The sequence below is a fragment of the Aethalodelphis obliquidens genome, unplaced genomic scaffold, assembly GCF_003676395.1.
Source record: "Aethalodelphis obliquidens isolate GAN/ISIS:26980383/991018 unplaced genomic scaffold, ASM367639v1 scaffold29, whole genome shotgun sequence".
NCBI classification, from domain to species: Eukaryota; Metazoa; Chordata; class Mammalia; order Artiodactyla; family Delphinidae; genus Aethalodelphis; species Aethalodelphis obliquidens.
This window is the reverse complement of record NW_020837973.1, coordinates 16148574-16169004: the sequence shown is the minus strand read 5'-3', so window position 1 is coordinate 16169004 and position 20431 is coordinate 16148574. Positions and strand designations below refer to the sequence as shown.

General features: G+C 33.2%; 1 protein-coding gene across 1 annotated transcript in view; it reads left to right on the top strand.

Moving 5' to 3' along the window:
• Positions 1-20431, top strand: part of CDH18 (cadherin 18) — a 354098-nt gene that overhangs the window by 293326 nt on the left and 40341 nt on the right. The gene's annotated exons all lie outside the window — the stretch shown is intronic.

Genomic DNA, 20431 nt, shown 5'->3' with positions numbered 1-20431 from the left:
AGGGAGGGGTACGGATGCAGGGAGAGCCTGCGGCAGGAGAGGCTGGCGTGGCATTGCACCAGCCGCTGTGCGTTCTCCTGGGGAAGTTGTCCCTGGATCCCGGGGCCCTGGCAGTGGCAGACTGCACAGGCTCCCCGGAAGGGAGGTGTGGAGTGCGCCCTGTGCTCGCACACAGGTTTCTTGGTGGTGGCAGGAGCAGCCTTAGCGTCTCATGCCCGGCTCTGTGGTCCGTGCTTTTAGCCGCGGATCACATCCGTCTATGGAGCTCCTTTAAGCAGTGCTCTTAATCCCCTCTCTTTGCGCGCCAGGAAACAAAGAGGGAAGAAAAAGTCTCTTGCCTCTTTGGCAGGTCCAGACTTTTCCCCGGACTCCCTCCCAGCTAGGCGTAGTGCACTAACCCATTCAGGCTGTGTTCACGTGGCCAGTCCTCTCCCTGCACTCCGACCGAAGCCCAAGCCTCAGCTCCCAGCCCTGCCCGCCCCTGCAGGTGAGCAGACAAGCCTCTCGGGCTGGTGAGTGCCGGTCGGCACCGATCCTCTGTGCGGGAATCTCCCCGCTTTGCCCTCCGCACCCTTGTTGCTGCACTCTCCTCCGTGGCTCCGAAGCTCCTGCCTCCGCCACCTGCAGTCTCCGTCCGCGAAGGAGCTTCTAGTGTGTGGAAACCTTTCCTCCTTCACAGCTCCCTCCCACTGGTGCAGGTCCCATCCCTATCCTTTTGTCTCTGTTTATTCTCTTTTGCCCTACCCAGGTATGTGGGGAGTTTCTTGCCTTTTGGGAGGTCTGAGGTCTTCTGCCAGCGTTCAGTAGGTGTTCTGTAGGAGTTATTCCACGTGTAGATGTATTTCTGGTGTATCTGTGGGGAGGAAGGTGATCTCCGCACCTTACTCTTCTGCCATCTTCCCCCTCTCCCTAGGGTACATCTTAAGGCCAGAACCAGGGAGAGCCAATGCCTCAAAGGCCATCAGGCAAGAGAATTCTCTCTTATTTGAAGGAGGATCAGCCTTTGCTTCTGTTCATGTCTTCAGCTGACTGGATAACGCCCACTCACACAATGGAGAACAATCTGCTTTACTCAGTCTCCCAATTTAAATGTTAATCTTATCTAGAGACAGGCTCACAAAAACACACAGAATAATGTTTGACCAAATATCTGGGAACCCATGAATTAGAAACTGGTTGTGGCCAAGTGTCCTGGGTTTTATCAGGCCCTGTAGGTGATTCTCATTCATTCTAACATTTGAAAAAACACTGACCTATGTGATTCTAATGTAAATTAAGTTTAAGAAACATTGTTTTTAATAACAATTTATGTCATAGTTTCATGTAGTCCTACTCTCATGGGCATGCATACATGTGCATGCACACACACATACACATGTCCTGTTTGCCTGAGGAATAAACTTCATATGCGACATATGTGTTTTTTCTTTATAATATTTGGCCCTCTGTTCTCAGCTGAATCATTTGAAAAATATATATCACGCTTTTAGTCACAGACCTTCAAACAGGTCATGTTCTTTAAATAATTTTATAATCCTTTCATCTCTCAAAGCCCTCTTCTCATTTTCTACTGCTTTACAAACAGCTATTTTCTTTTCAAAAACTATTTCAAATGTCACAACATCTGTGAAATTTCTCTCAACTTCTCAGGCAAACTTTAAAGCTCCTTCCCTTCTGTACTCTAACTTTACATGGGTCTTAGAATAATGCTCATCATTTGCTAGTCTTGAATATAGCACTTATCACATTTTTTTGTGGTATTTTTCACCTTTACATTGTGAACATCTCAAGTCTAAGAATCAGGTCTATTTTGTCTTTGTTTATCAGAGTATTCCCAAATTCTTTGTAAGTTTCCTAACATATAGAACTGGGTTAATAAAATTTTGTTGAATTCATGAATATTCTTTGCCCTCATTTCTCCACCCACCTTAATTACCTAACAACTTCATCATTCACTACACATTGCAATGATCACTCTATATTTCCCATTTTACCTAAAATATTCGATTTCTCCTTGTTCTATGCACTGAATGTGAGAATGTATTCTATCTGATCAATACACCAAAATGGGACTCTCTTTCATTAATTGCTTGCATGATAGTTGTACTTCCAAAGGAGTCAAATTTGAAGAGATGCTTGTTTATTCATACTTCTAATGAGTCCAAAAGGTTCTGCTGTCTCCAGAGTTCACAGTTTAAACAACAATAACAACAACTGCATGTTTGTGCATTGATACGAAAATTTGCCTCAGCTCCCTGTTTCATTTTTTCTTTCAGATTATATGCATAATTCAAGTCCAGAAACCAATGTGTACATATTCTTTATTCATTGAATCTTTCTCATTTATCCCCCTCAATTCTCATGCAAATGTATTCAAAGATTAGGATCCACAAATTTCAAATTTAGCCCTATTGTTAACTGCAGGCAATGGAAATTAAATTTAGATTTTATGAACTCATTCCTTGTTGCCTTTTAATCTGAAATTAATTTTTGTTAGCAGCTGCAGCTAGCAATATAAAATGTTGTTACTGAAGAGTGGTTGGTTTTAACTCCCTTTGGCTTCTACACATTCTTTTGTTATTGTCAGTGTGCTTATTTTGATATATAAAATTTGTCTTCCACAATGTGTTCATATTAGCAATTTCCCTAGCACACAAAGGTTCCTAACGGGCCTTTTTTCCTTGGCACACAAAAGGAATAACACACAAAGAAACTGGCATTGCTTTACCAATGATCAAAAGTAATACAATAAAATACTTTTCTGAAATTTTTATTTATACATGCATGTGTCAGTGTATTAGTTACCTATAGCCATATGACAGATTACTCCAAAATATCAAAAAATAATTCAATTTGGTCTAAGATTTAAAATAAATTTATTGGTTCATTTACCTGAAAATTTCATAGGTGAATCGGACTTCAGGCTTACTTAGATCAGGTATCTATCTCCATTTCTCTGTGATTTTTCCATTTCTGCATTTCTTTTTATCTCATATTTTGCTTTAATGTTGCTATATTATAGTAACAAGCAACTAGTACTATGTTAACTTTTAGTATATTAACAGGATGAATGCCACCTTAAGGTGGGATACACTCAACTTCATTCACACCCAGGGTGAGATAAATTGTCACTTTGGATAACCATTAAAAACATTGTTCCAATTAAGTCATTTATGAACTAACCTCCATTCACTGTCCTTAAAAATGATTTTTAATATGCGAAATGTGCCCACAATTTAATTACTTAGTGTAGCAAAATGTATGGGATTGTCCACATTGGCTCAGGACCTTCGAGGTTCATATTTTTATCTTCACTTGCAGTCAATTCCATTCAAAACTGTTGGATTCTACACACAAGGAGGAGTTTGATCAGACAATTATAATATCTAATACAGTCTATTTTTGTCATTGTTTACCCAATAAGTCAATACATTGAGGGATTACTAATTGCATTATCCCAATCTCAGTATCAAATTCTAAAAGAATTAGAACACATTTGTTTGTTCAAAAGAAACTCAGGCTTCCCTGGTGGCGCAGTGGTTGAGAGTGTGCCTGCTGATGCAGGGGACATGGGTTCGTGCCCCGGTCCTGGAAGATCCCACATGCTGTGGAGTGGCTGGGCCCATGAGCCATGGCCACTGAGCCTGTGCCTCTGGAGCCTGTGCTTCACAACGGGAGAGGCCACAGCAGTGAGAGGCCCACGTACCGCAAAAAAAAAAAAAAAAAAAAAGAAGCTCAAGTAACTCAAGCAATTATATACAGTCCTGCTAAATATGTATTTTATCATTTTTCCTCTCTCTACAATTTTTCAGTACTTTTTCATATTTCCTTACATGCATCAGATAATCTTTCTTCTCCAGTGACATAAAATAAGATCGGTCAAAAAGAATGTCCACATTTTTCTTCTATCATATCTCCCAACCTAACTAGTACTGTGGGCAATAATCCCCATAAATCTGACTTTTGTCAGGTTACTGTGAATGAACTCTTCACGCCATGCTTATGGCCACCCCGCTATGTGTGCCCTGAATCCTGTCCTCCCTTGCTCACTCTGAGACATTGCACCATTAATAATTTCTCCTCTTTCCTGTATTTTTATTTTTCCTTATCTGGTACATAATTCCCCTGTCCTCAAAAACAGGCTTTATTTTCTATCTGAAAATAAAATCAACTCAAGCAAACAAAACCCAAAAACCTTCCTTGATGCAGTGTTTCCCTCCAGATACACCTCTACTATTTCATTCCCTTGACTGAAAAACTCCTTGAAAGAATTGCCTATATTCACAGTCTGCCTTTTCTCTCAGGCTCTTTCAACCTCACTCTAAAGAGTCTTACCTTTATTACTTCACTAAAATCACTCTTGTCCTTCATACTGCAAAATCCAATATATAGTTCTCATGCCTCCATTTGCTCAAAAAATTTGCAAATCTGACACAATTGACACAACTCTTTCAAGAAAAAAGTTCTTTCTTTAGCTAAAGGAAACAACATTCTTATTCCTTCACCGATTCTTCTTTCTCAGCGTGCTGCTTAGCCCCTCCCAATCTCTTCATTCATTGAATTGTGATGCCTCCCAATTTTCAGTCCTCAGACTTTTCTTGAGTTATTGCCCAATTAATCTCATTCAATCTAATGGACTTTTGTTAACATCTACGTAGAGATAACTCTTGAAATTAAATCAGCAGCAGCTTGGTCACCTTTTCCATGAATACCATATTAGCCACCCTGATTTCTTTTCTCCGAGTTCTCAAACTCAACATGATGCAAGTAAAACTTTTCCTCAAAATCCAGTTTATCTGTAAATTTGCTCCTCCAGAGACCTTATTCATCTCAACAATGATAGTCATAGTCTTCAGATCGCTATGCAAATCACCCAGGTTCATATTTGAATCTTCTCTTTCTGTCATGCTGCACTTCCAGTTCATCAGACATTTCTGTCAGATATACTTTAAAAAATATCCATGAGGCGACCACTTCTTCCTATTTCCATCACTCCCACCCCTGTCTAAACAACCATCACTCCCACTGGATTATTGCAATAGCTTTCTAAATAGTCTAAATAGTCTTTAACCCTTGCCTCCTTTAATCTGCTGTAATGTTCCTTTTAAATCATAAGTAATAACATGTAGTTATTTTTTTCAGTATGACAAAATACTCCCAAAGAAATTAAGGCTCCAAAACATGACAGTCATATAGGGTGAACCAAGATACACACACACACACACACACACACACACACACACACACACACACATTCACACTCACATCCTGCCAAACAAAGCGTAAAGATAAGGCATGTCTTCTGTTTTCAACTTTGCTCTGGGTAGAGGAAGTGAAAATGTGAAAATGTTACCTATTAGAAACACTGAGTACGTGACACTTCTTACATGTTATTTCACATCACCTTGGCCTCAATGACTCTTTGACAAGTGTGAAACAGAAATGTTTTCAAACAACTAAAGTTGAGGAGGTTAACATTGTTACTTTGGAAGTTCTTAGAAAGAAAGAAAATTATCTCAGAAGGAAGGTTTAAGATTCAATAAGGAATGATAACAAAGCAAACGGTACACATGAGGACACTGACTCTGTAATAACATAAAATGTCAAATTTGATGGATTAACAAAACCTCAATCATCATCATCATCATCACCGTAACTTATAGGCATAAACTTGTAAGACTTGTTTGGAATTAAAGCATTTAAAAGTTCTTATAGGGCTTCCCTGGTGGTGCAGAGGTTAAGAATCTGCCTGCCAATGCAGGGGACGTGGGTCTGAGCCCTCATCCGGGAAGATCCCACATGTCACAGAGCAACTAAGCCCATGTGCCATAACTACTGAGCCTGCGTTCTAGAGCCCGCGAGCCACAATAACTGAAGCCTGTGCACCTAGAGCCTGTGCTCCACAACAAGAGAAGCCACCACAATGAGAAGCCCACGCACCGCAAGGAAGAGTAGCCCCTGCTCGCCTCAAGTAGGGAAAGCCCGTGCGCAGCAACAAAGACCCAACACAGCCAAAAATAAAATAAATAAATAAATAAATAAAATAAAAGTTCTTGTAATGTTCAGGAAGAAAGTGAAGATGCCAATTGTTTTTAGATTTCCCAGAGTTACACAAGCATGTTAACATTTCTAGATTAAAAAAATAAAAGAAGGGCTTCCCTGGTGGCACAGTGATTGAGAGTCTGCCTGCTGATGCAGGGGACATGGGTTCGTGCCCCGGTCCGGGAAGATCCCACATGCCGCGGAGCGGCTAGGCCTGTGAGCCATGGCCGCTGAGCCTGCGCGCCCGGAGCCTGTGCTCCGCAACGGGAGAGACCACAACAGTGAGAGGTCCACGTATCGCAAAAAATAAAGAAAGAAAGAAAGAAAGAAAGAAAAGAAAAGAAAAAAATAAAAGAAATTTAGTGTACAGATGTAAAATTAGAACGGAAATTTAATAAGAATAAAACTTTAATCTACTGGAAAGTAATATTACAAAGGATTAAAAACAGAAAAATTAGGACAAATTTGAAGCACACAATAAAGTGGTAAAAATATATATTAATAACCAAAGTGGCATAAATGAGATAAACAATGTTACCATACTGGAGTGAAATAAGAAAAAATTATCTTTATGCTATTCCTAATAGGCACATGATAAGATATAAAGATATAGAAACTTTTAAAATAATACAATACAATAAAAAATAGACAATACTAACCAAAATAAATCGGGCAAAACTGTTAGTATCAGACAAAATATACTTTAAAACAAAAAGCTGCCATGATGATAAGAAAGTCACCCAGTGAGGTAACCATTTGGAACTTGTATGCATCTAATTAAATGCATTCAAAATAAACAAAAAATATAATCATGGAAGAAAATGGTAACAGATCTCTCTCAGAAACATTTTATTAAGCAGACCAAAAAGTCAATAATGATAAAAGTGTTTCAAAGAATGAAAGAAAAACACTTGAGTTTAACTACACACACACATATATATATACATATATATATATATATATTTTGCAATAAACTTAAAGAATACATATCATTTTCAAACACATAAAGCAAAATATAATAACATTGCTGACATATTAAACCACGTAACATTTTTGAAAAAGAAATGTGTTAATACAATTTGCATCCTTTGAAAACCATGCAAATTGCTAAAAGACAGTGTTATTGGCAGGCCAGTGGGGAGAATGGACAGACACTGCAACAAACAGCTGAAGACAGAGGTATGTCATTTGGCTCTGAAAATAAAAGTACGTTATTTAGCTACCTCACAACCATAAAAAATAAGCACTTCCAATTTGTGGAAGAAAAAAATTAAACCTTAAATGAAATGTAGGATAATATGACTATGGCTTAGGAAAAGAGCAAGTTTTATAAAAGTACAAATTGTAAAACCCTTAAAGGAAGACACTGATAAACAAAACTATGAAAATTGTGCTTAGTTGGTAATTAGAACATAATTTGAAATAATGAATGAAGATATGTATGTGTATGTACACAGATATCTCTATTAATATATGAATACATTAAAATAATTGGACCAACTATTTTTCAACTGGTGTTGTAAGATATATCAAGTATTGATATATTGATATCTTAAGTATATAGTCAGTTTAAGTAATAAACAAAACACTAATTTAAGAGCCACCCACCTTGAAGAAATAAGCTTTACATGTGCCTCACTGTGACATTCCTCTCCATTCTACCCAGAGCTCATCAATATTGAATTTTGTATTATTTGTTCCTTTGTTTTCTTTATAGTTTTACCAAATACAGTTTGGCCATTTATCTATATTTATGTATATAACTACATCTTTGTATTTATTGACTCATGGGCATTGTAAATATAAGTGGCCTAATATTATATGCAGTTTCTGTGAATTTTCTTTTTTTTTTTGGTGCTGTGTTTTAAAGAATCATCCATGTAGAGAAGTACAGCAAAAATTAATTCATTTTCACTGTGATAAGAAAATAAATGTATTTTAACTAACTAATGCATACAACTTCCAATGGCTTTGGGTTGTTTACTATTTTTTATAGCTTCAGATATTATTAATATTGCTGATATTACTTGTCTTATACATGGTTCTTATTGCATGTGAAAAACTTCTCTAGGTATATACCAAGAGTGCACATACCAAGAGCATATATTTCTAGAAGTACTCTCAAATGTTTTTCAAAAAGAGAATGTTTAACAATGTTTTTAATAAATATGTAACTATATTCAATGATTGACTCTGAAACTAGTGTGTATGTTTAATATGTGAGTTAAAGATCTCAACCAATAGATTTCATTTTATGCAGAAAAATTCCACTCTAAAATGTTTGTATTCAGTTCCAAAATTATACTAACTATCCTAAGTCTCACCTTTCTTGTTCCTTGAAATTGTAAGAATTTAAAGGTTATAGAAAAGATGTTTTAATATCTTGTATATGAATCTGGACACATTTTAGATATTTTTTATAAATGTAGACTGCTCTAGCTTTTTTATTGTTTTCATTATGTATACTTCTCCACTTTTACTTCTATATTAATGAAGGGTATTGATTTATATCTAATTAATTATCATTGTATTATCAATAAAATCCTTACATTTTCTAGTAGGCAGTAATGCATAATACTTAAGAATACTAAATCTGAAGTAAGGGAGGCTCTAGTTAAATTCTGTTTCTGTTCATTATAAGTAGTTGAAACTTGGGGAAATTATTTAACAAAAATATTACATATTTTCTTATCTATAACAAAGGATTACAGTAAGGATTAAATGAAGTATATTCACCCAGTATCTAGTACATAGTGTCATAATAAATGATAGTTCTTATCATTATTATAAATATGACTGAACTATATGCTAAATTAATATCAGTCATTACTTGGTACATCTTCATGGGGATTAGGGACAAAATTACATTTTGGAAACTACTAAAAAGTAGCACACAGATCAAAAAGTTGGAAATACATTCTTATAAATTATTATATATAATGATAAAATATTCTAGCACCTATGTCAACATTTAGAAAATGATTTCACATTGGACCCCTATTAAAACACATTAATTAAACTCTCTTAACTATGATTGATTTTGTGTAACACTTACTTAGTTGATGCCCACAATTAACTGTATGCCAGTAATTAGAATAGGATTCTGTCTAGGATGTATGAGCATTCTGTTCCCCTTAACTAAGGTTTTTTTTTTTTTTTTTAAAAAAGGATAATATTGACATTTACTAAAACGTACAGATCTCCTTACACTTCAATGAATTTTCAAAGGCACACTTCCATGTAATCACATCCCTATCAAGATACAGGACATTTCTGTACCTTCAGAGTGGTTCTCCTTTACAGTCAATCCCCTTACCCTTCATTCCTCAGAGGTAACAATATTGTAATTTATTCTGTCATGTTCAATTTATGGAATTTCATATAAATGGAATCAACAAGTGTATAAGATTTGGGGTATACAGTATATATAATTTGGGCTGCTTTTGAACAACATAATATTTTGAAATTAATCCATATTTCTTAGTAGCAGTAATTTATTTCTTGTTGTTTATAAATAATATTCCTTTATGAATATAACATAATTTGTCTATTTTTCTGTTGCTGAGCAGTCAAGTTGTTTCTGGTTTGGGGCTATTATTTGTAAAGCTACTATAAATATTTGTACCCCAGTATTTGCATGGCTATGTTTTCATTTTTCTGGATAAATACCTATGAGTTGAATGTTTCCATCACACAATATGTGCACGTTTAACTTTATGAAAAACAAACTATTTTTCAATGTTGTTGTAACATTTGTCATTGTTAGAGATGTCAATAATAAAAATGGGAAACAGAAACTTAGGTTATTTTCCTTATCAAAACTGTGTTCCTTGGAGCCGCAATATTATGATGGTTTTCGTGCTCTTGTACATTGGATGTCTTAAGCTGAGTGCAGTTTAGGGGATCCTTTCTAATTACAGGAAGGTACTTGTTTCCTTCAACACTGTGATCTGACCTGGGACAAATCTGTACTATACACTAAGTAAATGGCTAACAAGTCAATTGCAAACCAAGTGAATGTACAAATCTTAGTGCTGGTGCTGAAATCTCTTCAGGATAGTCATCATGATCTCAAAGTTTGTTTCAAAATTTGCAAGCATCAAGTGTCAATCATAAATGAAGATGGAACACTAATGAATGTTGAATTCTCATGTTTTAGGTGTACTTCCTTATTAGAGTTTTTGGTTCTCTGCTACTTTTACCATACCGTTTCATTTAAATTTCCTACATACTAACTTCCTTTGTGCAATTGAAATAAAATTGCAGTATATAAAAAAATAAAAATAAATTAAATAAAAACATGAGAATTCTGGCTGTGTGCCTCATGATTTGGAGTGGATAATCTCTTTAAATTTTAGCCATTCATTTGGGAGTGTAGTAGTGTTACATTGTGTTATTAATTTCTGTATCTTTAATTATAAAAGATACTAAACACTTTTTCACATCTGTACTGGTCATATGTATATATTACTCTGTGATAGCATTTGCTCACTTTGTTTTAAGTTGATTTCTTATAATTAAATATTGTAAGAATTATTTTTATATTCTGAACATAAATTCTTAGAGATATAATATGAATATTTCCATTATGAGCCTTGCTGTTTTGTTTACTTAACTGTATTTCTAGAAGAACAGAAAATTTTAACTAACTTGAGTTAACATTATCAGTTTTTCTTTTATAATGTCATCCCTTTGTCTTGTTTATAACATGTTTGCCTACCCAAGACTGTGAATATTTTCTTCTAATAGCTTTGTATTTTTAGTTCGTAAGTTTAGGTTCAACCCTCATCTAGAATTGTTTGTGCCTCCGTGATGTAGGAATGGGAGTAGATTATTTTCCCATACAGGAAAGTGACTGAATCACTTTGGAAAATTTGACAAAAATCAATTTACCATATACGCCTGTTACTATTTTTGGATACTCTTTCCTGTTCTATTGGTTTCTTTGTCTATACTACTATACGTGTCTGTATGCCAAAGACACATTATCTTCATTACTGTAACTTTACAGAGAATTTTGAAATCAGGAAGCAAAAGGTTTACAACTATGATCATCATTTGAACAATGGATTTAGAATTCTGGATTTTTTTTTCGCTGTTTTGCATTTCCTTATAAGTTTTAGAAACAGTGTGTCAATTTCTACCGAAAAAAGAAAAAAGCTGCTGAGATTTGGATTGGTATTGGATTAAAATTTATAAATCATTTGGGGAGAATTGACATTTTAATAGTGTCAAATCTTCTAATCCACATATATGGTATATATATCCATTTATTTAATTATTTCTTGATTTCTCCCAGCAATGTATTGTAGTTTTCATGTGGACGTATTATGCATCTTTTGTAAAATTTGTCTCTGAGAATTTTGTGATTTTTTAGGCCATTTTACACATTTTTAAACAAATATTTATTAATTAAAGCTTTATTTCCATAATATTTAAAAATCTAATATCATTATTCATAATGCAATTAATATCTAAACTAAGTGATACTATTTCTTGGCTCCAAGTCAAAAATCTCAGAATATACCACTGTTTTGTTTAAAAGTCAGATTTATAAAGGAGTAATTTACATAGTAACATCACTTTTTCTTAAGTATAAATTTTTGTGAATTTTTCAGAGACATCTAGTTATATGAGTAATGCCAGAAAAATGATATAGCATAATTCTATCACTTTAAGAAAGTTCTCTTTGAAATGATTTCCTTTCCCCTACTTCCAAATCTTAGAAACTAGTGATTGATTTCTGAGTCAATAGTTTTGCTTTTCCTAGATGTAATAAAAATGAAAGGTAAAACATATAGACTCTTTTGATTGGCTTTTTTTCATGTAGCATATGCTTTTGATATCTGTCCATGACATTATCAATAGGTAATTACCAGTTATTCTCTTATATGTATGTATACCACACTTTATTTTTAAATTTGTTGATGGAAATATGACTTGTTTCCACCTTTTAGCTATTCTGAATAAAGCTTCTATCAATATTTACAATCAGATTTTCTGAGGACATATGTTTTAGTTTACCTTGGGTCAAGAGGTAGAGGTGGGAATTTTGGGCCAAATAGTATGTTTAAGTTACAAAAATATGCCGAATTTTTTCCCAAAGTGGCTATTACCATTGCCACCAACAGTTACTCCTCAGCCTTGACATTGTCAGTGTATCCACCCCCCCATTCTAGTGTGTAGGGACATATTATTATTTCAATTTGCATTTCACTACAGACTAGTGATGCTGAAAACATTTTTATATGCTTACATCTATATATCTGCTGTTGCGAAATTGCTGTTAAAATTTGTGCACATTTTTATAAGGTTGTTTAGCTTTTTAGAATTTAGTTTTGAGATTTTAATATATTATAGATATATGACTTTATCAGGTACCTGCTTTTCAAATATTTTTTTATATTCTGTGTCTTATCTTTTCATTTTCTTAATAAACATTACTTTACATAGCTGTTCAAGGAAGGGTAAGTTTTTAGAAAAAGTATAATTGTATATTTTTGGTTTATTTTATGATTCTTGACTTTTTTGGCATTATCTAAGAAATGTTTGCTAAATCATAAGGTAGTAAAGCTTTTACCATATTAGTTATTATATATTTAAATGTAAGGTTTTATGTTTTGGTCTATAGTTTACTTTGAGCCATGTTTTGTATATAATGAGCGGTAAGAATCAAGATTAATTTACTTTACATATGAATTTACAACACACACACAATTTGTTATAAATGCTAATACTTATCTATTTAATTATCATGACAACTTTGACCATAAACACTGGACTCTCTTCCATGCATACCAACAGTTTTATTTATATATTTATATATATATATATATAATTTATAATATTATATAAATTATATAATAAACATATTATAAAACTTCAGGGAATTTCATAAAATAATGTTGCTGTACTTAAATTATTTTGAATTTATCTTCACATTTTCCTTCATTTGGATTAATCAATTTTGGATTCTTTGATGAGACAGTGCAGGTGGTTTTTACAGGATTTATGACAGTAACCCCAAGCAGCCCATCCATTCTCAGAGATAAGACTTTATCTCTACATCCAGGGATCTGAGATTGGTGAATGATTATGTAGTCAAATATTTTAATACAAATATTTAAAAAATATATGTATCTAATTTGTATTAATGAATTCTTGTTAGCTATTTTGTTATAATTAACAAAACCACTTTGAGGTGTTGGCTGTATATGATAAGAAAATTTTTATTATCCTTATATTGCTCACCCAGAAAATGAAAAAGAATATAAAATGATTTATGTTATTAGCGAACTTTTAGGCAGCATAAAAGTATGACTGCAAATATAAGCTCAAAGGACAGAACAATAGTTGATCACAAGCTGAATTTTGGGAACCCTAACAAAGATAAAAGCTATAATAGTTCATAGGCATTATGGAGGAATAGACCAAGATGGAAAATAAATGTTAAAACTGAATTATTACTTAAAACATAGAAAATAAACATTAAATTTGTTAGATTCTTTAATATAATTGAATGGGCCAATTGTGACATTTTAACAGAGTTTTTTTAAAAATGTATTTTTAATTAATTTTATAATCAATAGCAAATACTTAGATTGCCCATCCCAATGTAATGATTTTCACATAGCGGTGAATTATTTTGACTACAGTTCTGATTTGTAGAACAAAGACAGTGTTCATTCTTGAAATCAAAGATATGACAAAGTTTTGAAGCCTCCAACTTGTACTAGTCTCAGGCAATAACACTAAAGACATATTAGAAGTGTTGGAGGATCTATGGGTAACTAGGAAAAGAATAATGTCCTTAAGGAAGCTGAGATTTATTTTAAGTAATTCACTTCAACCTGGGATCTTTATTGATGATCAGGGCGTTAATAAGATTTTATGTTGTAAACTGACAAAAATTAAATAAATGCATGGAATGAGTTTTGAGTGATGCATTTCTAATTACCTTATAATTTTTGAAGGTACTTCTAGGCAAGTATTAGTTTTCTTTAACTATTATGAAATAAGTAAGTGATCTAAAACATATAGGGTTGCTTTAGTTTTCTATTGTATAATAATCACAGAATGTTTTATTTTAAACCATTTTGTCTGACTACAGGAAAGAGATGTTTGAGGATTAATCTACTAGATATCAGATGTATATTCTTATCCATTATGACAAATTATTTTTGTTACAATATTTGATTTCTCAATCAATATTTAAACAAGATATAAAGAAGGGAAAGAAGGAGAGAAAAAAGGGCATATTAGGGACACCAGGCAGATACCAGACATTGTGATAATTTTATCCATAAAGTAATTTTAAAATATATTAAATACATAGTAATGAGTTTCTATTACTTATTAACTATTTTATCTTATTTTTTGCCTATATATTAAATGACTTCCATATACGAGATTTTAAAAAGACAAGAAAAAATATCAAAACTACCTTTGTTTCCAAACAAATATATCATGTGGAATATTTGAGATTCACTTGAGCACTTACTTATTTGCAAAACTTATTTATTTATTTGTGCGGTACGCGGGCCTCTCACTGTTGTGGCCTCTCCCGTTGCAGAGCTCAGGCTCCGTACGTGCAGGCTCAGCGGCCATGGCTCACGGGCCCCGCTGCTGTGCGGCATGTGGGATCTTCCCAGACTGGGGAACAAACCCGTGTCTCCTGCATCGGCAGGCGGACTCTCAACCACTGTGCCACCAGGGAAACCCCAAAACTTATTTTTATATAAATTGTTTAAGGAAATGCTGGAAACATGTTTGTTCATAAATAAAATATTAGCCAAGCGTGTTAAAATGTTCTATCACCTGTGCATATTAACTTTTGAGAGTGCAGACTGTTTTGGCTTGTAGATATTTGCTTATAGTGAAATGTTTTCATAGAAATCAAAGAAGCAGACCACAAAAATAAAATTTTTTTAATGCATTGTTATAAGCGTGGACATTTATGGAATTTAGACAGCTATAAATGTAATCATTTAATTAAATTTGTAATCACTGCAGTTTAGTATTTTAGTAGTATATAAGGTTTTTCATTGTGAGTTTTCATAAAGTGAAAGTGTTTTTCTGAAACCACATTTTCAGAAAAATAATCTACATGATATAAACAAGAAAATTAATATATTTATATATTTTCCAACTATTTAATACTAACTTCAGAATATGAATAATTAAAAATCTACTGAATTCCCTAGTAAACCTTGCTACATATACTAATGAATATGATTTAGGTTTTTAGGAGGGCATATTTAAGTAATAATAGCTTTGGAGTAAACAAATATTACATACATAAGTCACAATTTCAAAGAAGACAAATTGAAAAAATACTATTATTGAATCTGTTTTCTCCAATCCATATTGATAATGGGAAATCTAGAGGGGGGCATATTTCACTGTTTCTGTGTTCTCCAGAGCCCAACATAGTAGTGAGTACATATTAGATTTTCAAAGTAACTCACTAGATAAAATAGATTATTCTTCAAGGTATTGTGAATCCTCTACATATTTATTTATTTATTTATTTATATTTTTTAACATCTTTATTGGAGTATAATTGCTTTACAATGGTGTGTTAGTTTCTGCTTTGTAACAAAGTGAATCAGTTATACATAGACATATGTCCCCATATCTCTTCCCTCTTGCGTCTCCCTCTCTCCCAACTTCCCTATCCCACCTCTCTAGGTGGTCACAAAGCACCGAGCTGATTTCCCGGTGCTATGTTCCTGCTTCCCACTAGCTATCTATTTTACGTTTGGTAGTATATATATGTCCATGCCACTCTCTCACTTTGTCCCAGCTTACCCTTCCCCCTCCCCGTATCCTGAAGTCCATTCTCTAGTAAGTCTGTGTCTTTATTTCCCTCTACATATCTTAGCATGCAATTTGCATTTGCACTGGAATACAACCTTCACTGCATCCTTATCTCCATAGAGGGCGCTCTGCTGATGTGAGCTCCTGTTCCACCTGTATTGCATAAAACCTGGATGATTTGTACATAGTACAGGATAGTTTGTGCTGGAAATCACATGTATAGGATTGTCAGTGTGCCATCTATTTTGTTCTTGATTCTGTTTTGTCCTTCATTTTCAGAAAGGATTAAAATTGGTATTCTGCTCTCTCCCAGTCTCAGTGTTTTAAAGTTTACATAGCTTCCTTAATTTTTTCTCAAAAACACAGTTTTGCACATTACATGATTCTTATTCCTGTTTACAGATTAAATAATTAAGGTATAGAAATAACAAATAACTTTCCAAAGTTCATGTTTCTTAAGAGTTCTGGAAAGGACCTCCTACTGACGTTTGTCTGAATATGGTGTATTTTATTTACTCTGCCATCAAGAGGACTGAAAACTGATTTTTAGAAATGAAGCATGGACCTAAAAATAATAGTAGCAATAATAGAAATGTTGCATTAAGAACTCCAGCGACATTATCCAATTTTTGCCTTAGCAAAGTGCTTCTCACACACATGAATATGTTCACATTTATAGGTAAAGTGATTGGCATTCAAAGGGTAGAATACTAACCCTAGGACTGTGGGAAATAAGAAATAAAAACCCAAAGGAACTTGTCAATTTACTAATATAGATTTAGCTAATTTCATTATTGAGCAGAAAATACTAGAATGAGTGTAGGTTGGCCACAAGTGGTTACAAAACTATAGTGGGTTTTCAGCTCTAATTATCTGGAATTTAATGCTACAGGTTTTATACACCATCCTACTTTTAGGAAATAGACAGCAATTATTCAATTTGCATCAGTAATGACGTTAAGCTTACTCTGACATTCTGTTTTTCATAACTCTTTATCCATATCTCCTGAGGTTCCCCTACATGTCCTACAGATCATTAGCTGCATCTACAGTAAGGTTAGATTCAGTTTAACTTCCCCACAGAACACAAAATGGTAGTAAGCCTACAGACAAATCAATATCTGTCTGATCCCAGCCCTGTACTTTTAATCCTTAAGTGATGGAATAGTAATTGTACACTAGAGATATACAATAACATTGGAGCAACATGGAGAGAGTCTGTTTCCATCCAGAAGGATTTAGTTTCCTGTACCCAAGTATGGAATGTAGCCAGGCTATGCCAGTTTCAAAGGACAGCGTGAGCAATGCAGAGGTGGGGCAGTGAGAAGGTGATGCTTGAAAACAGTCAAATGCTTAGGTGTTTTTTTATTCTAGTCCTTCCTCAAGATACAGTCTTTCCAGAATCCTCTCTTACAAAACAGTTTTCTGATACGCCAAGATTGCTTCTAATCCTTCCTGTTCAGAAAAGGAGCAGAGAACTATTTACTCATTTTAAGGCTGCTGATACCAATGATTAAAACTAATATTATTCTTGCCTCAGATTTCTGGAACAGATTGCTTTTGTCTGCTCTTAAATGTAAGCAAATACCTGGTTGAGAAATATAGGACTACACTAACAATGGTTACGATAGAAAATATATATTTATATAGTGACAGTAGTAAGGCCTGAGAAGTAAACCATAACCTTGGCTTTGTCAAGATATGTCATTTAAACAGTGTCAATTTCAATTTTGTAATTTACTAAATGAGATTTCAGGCTGAATATTCTCTTTCAGTTTTAAAATTATTAAAAGATCAAGTATTAGCTTCTAGAAAAGCTTAGCAATGCTTTTTCATAATAAGTAACTCTAAATAAGCAAATATTTAAATTAGCATTTTACTAATTTTAATTTCACGGATCTATTTATCTTTATAATATAAAATATTATATTAATTAATTATCTAATATAATACACAAGCATCTAATTATCTTTCACTGTATAGTGACAAAAATTCATTAATGCCACTTCTATTAGCTATTATATATTAAGCAATCTACACAATATATTAATTTTAAGATGTTTTTGTAACTTTTTTCTGTATATTTAATGTAGTACTCAACACTTACAAAGAAGATATTGCAAAACATAATAATAAATAAATGTTAACATATCACTGTACTTAAGAATTAGTGTTGTTAGGAACATATCCTCAACAATATACTATTTCATTCTGCAATCAGTTATTTAGTTTTGTGTGATTTTTTTTCAGCTTTGCAAAAATTCTACCATATTTGAATGCAATCTTCTGAGACAGTTCTGAAAAAATATTTCAATCAACATTTTGTTTCTAAGATTGTCCCTAATGTTGTAGCTATGTTGCTATTCATTTATTTTCTCTATGATATAAATAATCACATATTGCATCTATTCAGCCATTGTTGGACATTTGTAATTTCCTGTTGTTGTTCCTATTAATTATGCTGGTGGTGTATGTTTTCAAGACATTTTCCTTGGGATCCAAGGAAATGGCTGGATCTTGGACATGAGAGTATACAACCGTATGAATTATTACATGTGGTTTACTTTAATTTACAGTCATTCCCATTGGTCTATATCCAATCCAGCACTTGGAGAATCTTGTCAAACTTCTTGATATTGTGTCAATATTGTTGCGATTAAATGATAACTTATTTTGGTTAAGCTGTATTTCTTTAAATACTATTGATGTTGAAAACTTTGGCGTTTATTTGCCATTTATATTACTTCTTCTGTTAAATGTTTGTCCTTCGTTGTACCCATTTTTATATTGAGTTGTCTCTTTTTCTTATTGATTCAATACATTGCATTATATATTAGAGATACAGATCCTTTGTCAGTTGTGTGTGCTGCAAATATTTTCACTCATTTTGTGACATTTTGTCTTCTTTGTGGCATATTTGGAGGAAATGAAAAAAGTCACATTTCACTGTAATCAAATTTATCAATGCTTCCTTTATGATTAGTGCATTTTTATATTTTGAAATCTTTCATGAGCTTTAATATATTACATGCTAATATTTTTTCTAAAGTATGTATAGTTTTTGCCTTATACATTTAAGTCCTTAATTATTTAAAATGTATTTTTGTGTATAGTGTAGTTATGGCCCATTTTATAATGATGATAATGATGTGGTTACAAGCTTTACTAAAACTATTTCTTGATCAAACTGTACTTTCCCTATTGATCTGCAATAGCATTATTACCATATATTAAATTTCTATATATAGTAGATTTGTGGCTGTGTTCTGTTTTCTGTTTCTGTTTGTCTATCCCTTTGACACTTTCAAAGTGACCTAGGTTCTAATACCAAATAATAAGGCTTGATAAATGGTAAAGCAATTATCCTTTATTGTACTTCATTCAAGTCTGGACAATCTTAGTACTTATAAATCTTAGAATCAGCTTTCATTTCTCATTGGATGTCTATTAGATTACATCAAAAATACACATCAATTTGGAGAAGCTGGCTTTATTTATGATATTTTGTCTTCCAACCACATAGGCAATATACCTCTTAATTACTTTAGATCTACTTTAATGACATTCAATAAAATGTTTTGCATATGTCTTTCAAATACTTTGTTAGATTTATTTCAATGATCCTTATAGCTTTGTTTATTAACTCTTGTTAGTTTTTGACCATTAAGAATAATGTTTTTGTACTTTTTTTGTTGTTTGTTGAATGTATCCTTAATCAGCTTCAGAGGATACATTCTGTTCCTAGATTGCAAAGAGTTTTCTTTTTTGATTTTGCTTTGTTTTGTTTAGAATGTATGGACATTAAATTTTATTTTTTGTTTTTTTCTATGTGTATTAGGATAAACATCTATGTATTTTTTGTCCCTCTTTTAATTCATTATCGTTTTGGATAACTTTTATGCTTTTTAAAATTCCCTTCTTCATTTCTTCTCTCCCTCCCACTTTCCTTCCTTCCTTCCTCCCTCCCTCCCTTCTTTCTTTCCTTGGTTTAATGCCAAACTATGCAAACATTCCTAGAACTAAACTGATGACAGACTTTCATTTCCATTCCAGTAGAGTGGGTTTGGTATTATTTTGTTTAGTCCAATGACAGCTAATATTGCTCATGAGTGGGAGCATATGGTATTGATATTAAAGTTTTACTGGCCACAAAAAAACAAGTTGTAGAGTATTTCCTCCTTACTCTGTCTTCTGGGGAAAAGATGTATAAGACTGAAGTCACCTGTATCTTTAACTGTAGATAAAACTACCTAGGCCTGATTTTTTACTTAAAAATTGAGTTTCTTTAGTTATTGAAGTACTACTCTGATTTTCTACTTCTTTTAAAAGTACCTATGGCATGTCTAATCCATCCATATTCTTAATGGATAATTAAAAATGGATAATTTAAAAATCGATTATCTTTAATATCTTCTGTGGGTATATATATATTCCCTTTTTCCTAATGTGTTTAGTTTTTGCCTTCTCATTAATTTTTCCATTATGAATTCTTCAGTTTTAGCTTTGATGTATAAAATAAACCAAACATTTATCTTTTCTTATATCTCAGAACTAATAAACTTACTGAAAT